The sequence below is a fragment of the Dipodomys ordii genome, unplaced genomic scaffold (genome assembly GCF_000151885.1).
Source record: "Dipodomys ordii isolate 6190 unplaced genomic scaffold, Dord_2.0 Scaffold1, whole genome shotgun sequence".
NCBI classification, from domain to species: Eukaryota; Metazoa; Chordata; class Mammalia; order Rodentia; family Heteromyidae; genus Dipodomys; species Dipodomys ordii.
The window spans coordinates 36,987,094-36,992,326 of NW_012267217.1; positions in this window are offsets into that span (position 1 = coordinate 36,987,094).

The following is a 5,233-nucleotide window of genomic DNA, read 5'->3' on the forward strand; positions in this document are numbered from 1 at the left end:
AAGGCCTTAAGAGCAAAAGCCACAAGAGGAATACTGTTACATTCAGGAAAAGGAAGGTAAAAACAGGGTTCTGGAATTTGTATCTTGCCTAATGACTCCCGTAAGATCCACAAGCAATCTAAGCAAAACTAAGTAGAATTTCTGAAGGGAAAAGCACAGAATCCAGAACCTAAGGAGCAATTTGTATTTGGGAGATTTTTCTTTTAAGACAGAAAATATTCACACAAAGATTTTGTTAAGGGAAATCTGATTATGGAGTCACTAGGGATGATTTAAGACTTTTTCTCTGACTCAGATACCAGGATGAAAGATTGATTTTCAGGAATAAACCAATTCAAAACAAACTTTAAGCAAAGATTTATGAGGGAAGAAACTGTTCTATTGATGCTAGTAAAATGGGCCATGGAGTTTTAAGATGAATGTCTGTTTATAATGAACTAATAAAAAGAAGTCATGTAAGTGCAGAAAATTCTGAAGTAGACTATGGAAAGGAAATTTATAAAAATACAAGAAAATAATTACAGTAGGTTAATTAGTCCTAAGTTTCCGCTTATTTCTCCATATTTCCCTGTATATTTCTCAATCAGGCAGTCACACTTAGAATTCTATCAATCAAATCATGTACCTTACCTATCCTAAATATAAAAGTTGCTTACACTCCACAAACTCTTTTTGAAAAAGCCAGAATTCATCAGACATATTACAAAGGAGCCTCTAGTGGGGAAAGGAGGAAGGTCAGCCAGAAAAAAGTATCCATTAGGCCCATTTTCAGGTTTGTTGTTTCCTTTTGCAGGTCCGGGGAGCTGTCCCTTAGCTTTACTTGCTCAAGGCTATCACTCTACCACTTGACCCACAGCTCCACTTCTGGCTTCTTTGAGGTTTATTGGAGAAAAGAGTCACACAAACTTTCCTTCTCTGTCTGGCTTCAAACTGTGATCTTCAGCTCTCAGCCTCCTGAGTAGCTAGGATTATAAGCATGAGCTACTTACTAGTGCCCAGCTCAGATGTTCTTAAAGGATTGCATAGGTGAAAAGTGTGATTTTAATAACATCTAATTTATTCAAGTTGTAAATGCCAAATTGATTTTTTTCCTTAAGCTGTTAAACATCATTTCAAAATACAATTTATTTGTTTTTATTATAGATTTTTAAAACTATGAAATAGTTCACACATATAAAAGAATATTTGCTATGTATTACATATACATACACAGAGACATATATAATTATATGTATAGAGCAAGGTGCTAGTGGCTCACACCTGTAATACTAGCTACTCTGGAGGTTGAGATCTGAAGATTTGAGTTCAAGGCCAGCCTTGGGCAGAAAAGTCGGTGAAACTCTTATCTCCAGTTAACTAGAAAACAAACAAACAAAAAACAGTTGGAAATGGAGCTCTGGCTGAAAGTGGTAGAGCCCTAGCCTTGAGCATAAATGCTCAGGGACAGCTCTCAGGCTCTGAGTTCAAGCCCCAGGACCAAAATAATATTTGTAATTATTGGATTCAAAGAAAAATTGAAACAAAGAGAAATTGAGAAAAGATAGAATGTATCTGAGTGTTTCACTTATGAAGACAGAGAAGTATCTTTTATATCTAGCAGGATGGACACCATTGGTAACTGATAAGAACAATGCCTGTGGAAGGAGTAAAAGTAATGAGTATTTGACTGGACTGAGACAAAGAATTAGTAAGTGAGAGACAATGTTAGCTATTTATGAGTTTTATTGGGAAAGGATTCAGGCAAACAATGGTAGGTAGATGACATGTAGTTGTGGAAAGGAGAGAACAGGGAAGGGGTAACTGAAAAGGTTAAGTCCTTAAAAAAGAGCAAATAGAATATAAATGGCAGGGAGAACACAAATAATGGACGATTATTTCTTCTGTTATAGCAGAGGGAAGGAAAAATGACATATAGGATTAGGTTTACAAACTACTGATGTGAAAATAAGAATACTTCTGGCTGATGAATTACATTTTCTCTATTGACATATGAGATACTGCCATCAGTTGAGAGGGAGAAAATAAGTGATTCAAAGTAAGAAACTACACTTGTAGTTAAAATAATACTAACCAAGACAATCAACAGAGTGCCTCAACTGAGTGTAGTTATGAATTTAATCATATTTGTATGAGCAAAGAGATACTATATAATATATATGTATAGTATCAGCTGTAATATTGTTTGCATTGTCCAACGACAGAAAACCAAAATGTTCTGTGATAGAGTAGTTACATATTTGAAACACAATTACAAATTTAAAAGAAATAAGTAAACTTATAAGAAATAATGGAAAAATTCTAAGTATTACTGAGTGAGAAGAATAAGGAGCAGAAAATGCAAATAATATTTTTCATTTTATATTAACAATAGAGAGAAGAGTAGATGGAAATTTATAAACGTTTAGGTCTTTAAGGAAACCAAACAAAATTATTACCTTGATTAAACTGATGGAGAAACAACTACATTTTCTATAAATGGCTGATTTCCTAACCTTGACTCCTACATATAGCTGTCCACGGCGCAGCACTAGGAGAGATCATAGAGAAGTACGTGCTCTAGAATTCTGGTTCTGATAAGTCTGGGAAGTGGCTATGGAAGTGTGCTTGGAGTACAATGGGGAAAAGGTTATCAGAGGCAAGAAGATCAAAGGAACTGAGAAGAGAGGTGTAGAATAAGTTACCACATGGACATTAGAATCTGAAGGATGGTGAAGGATGGAAGTAGGAAAAAAATACTCTAAAGCAAACCCTAAAATCATCAGTATGTGGGAAAGGAGAAAAGACACTAGCATTAGCGATGAGGGAAGAAGAAAGAGATTTGTTGTTCCCTGGTACAACAATATTACCTCTGTACATGGGACAAAAAGATATATATGTTTTAAAGACAGAGACAAGCTATAAAAGAAATGTGAAATGGTGTGAAAGCAGCAACAGGACACCACAACTACATTCCACCATTTGATCCTGAGGTATTCTGACCATAGAGGGGACACACACACACACACAAACATGGGGACACACACACACACACGGGGACACACACACACACACGGGGACACACACACACACACACGCACACCCCTAGCTTCCACAGGCAAAGGCTGTAAGGGAAGCAAGGCCATCAGAGCACAGGCAGATTTCAGTTAACGGAAGGAACCATTTAGAAAACAGGTGTAGGCCATAAGGCGATTTGCCAATCACTAAGTGAGGCATTCCGGGGGATATTTTGAAATGATTGTGAAAAGTTGTGGAAGTTAGGAAGGGGTAAGCAGGGCAATCTAATGACTTTTTAAGAGCAGTTCATATAGAATGAACAGAGAGCTCCTTTGGGTTCCTCAACATGAGCGCTCTAGAGACAGTTAAGTGGAGCAAAATGAGCATGGGGAATTTTTAGAGAAGTTTGTCCCAAACAGAGAAAAACAAATGCCAAGACATTACAGAACTATTCTGTAGAATCTCTTAAGGAAGAGTTGCATTTTGATTCTAATTTTAAGTTACCGTTCTGTTGGTTTGTTGACAATAACATTTACCCTGGCTTTTTCAAGGGCTTTGTCAAGAAGTACTAAGTCCTGAGATTTGGGGTTGAGGTGTAGCTTAGTGACTGAGCACTTGCCCTGCATGCTTGATATCCTGGATTTGATCCCAGCACTGCAAAATAAAGTCTTTAAGTTTGTAGGTTTTAATTATTTAGTTAATTATCTTCTCCTTCTCCCACTATTGCTACTTTAGTTCTAGGCTGATCTTCTTTTCCCTGGACTTGTGCAGAAATCTGATGTCATTCATCAAGCCTGCACCTCCCATACCCTTCTTTTCCCCCTTTGTCCATTTACAGGGCATTTTCTACCCTTGCCACATTTTCTCACCGTTACATGCATTTGTACTTGGTCCCTCCTCCTGCACTGCCATCTCCTCCCTGACGACCAGGTAATAACTAATCCTATGCATCCAAATCTTAATTTGATTGCCATTTTTAAATGTCTCTAATGACCATCTCAACCATTTTTGACTTCACAAACATTACAATTCTACTCCTGTGGCTGCATATTTGTCTCTCTGATCAGCTATAAATTCTTTGGACCTAAGGTTATTTCTTGTACATTTATCTCCATAGTACTCTGTATGCATCAGTTCTCACAAAGACTATGTTGAAAAAAAGATATAATACATCAAATGGCATGTGCATCTATATATTTTTCAACAAGAAAGTATCTCTCCCTGTTTTCTTCTTTTCTTAGTATTATAGCAAAGGAATATGGTCCTCCAGTTTCCTTTCATGATCAATCACAAAGCTCTTATAAGTTTCAAGGTGTTTTATCCATGCATGGGACTTTATTATTTCTTTATTTATCTCATTTTCTCTCATCCACTACCTCACCACCTTGACACTATTGCTCCTTGTAGACACTATATAATTTGTGCAAGGCCTCTGATCAATGTGAGATACAAAAACATCTCATTTTGATTTAACAGGTAAACAAGTCACACAAATACATGCACACACACACACAAACAGAAAAAAAATCTTCAAGAAGAAAGCAAATACATATATATGTATACACACACACACACATATTTTTTTTGGGTCCGGTCGTGGGGCCTGAACTTTGGGCCTGAGCACTGTCCCTCAGCTCTTCAGCTCAAGGCTAGCGTTCTACCACTTGAGCCACAGCGCCACTTTCGGCTTTTTTATTCTGCTTATGTGGTGCTGAGAAATCGAACCCAGGGCCTCATGCATGCAAGGCAAGCACTCTACCACTGAGCCACATTCTCAGCCCCAGACATACACATATATTTAACATTCATAATTTTGCAAGATCACTGCATCAATCCTAGTCCACAGTTAAGAAACAGCCATTTGTTTGGGTCTTTTTATATTTTAAGCAAAGGTAATTTTCCTTCTCAAGTTGTAATTTGTAGCCAGTAATATCTTTGTTCTTCCAGTCACATAGTTGACATACAGAGCATATAGTTATTAATTTTTTCATAATAACCCTTGAGAAATTGGTGAAAAGTGTACATTGTCACTTTTGCTTAATTTCAGGGGCTGGTGTATCATAAGGCCCAATCAAGGATCTAGAATTTTAAATCTCGCAGTTTAAGATTTTAGCCATTTTTAGGGTGACTTAAAGATTCTATTCTAGCTAATTTTCCTTAAATAGTGTATTTTTTCAGAAACAATATTCTATGACATGCTTAAAGGATCTTGTAACATAAACCCATTACGTTGTAAATT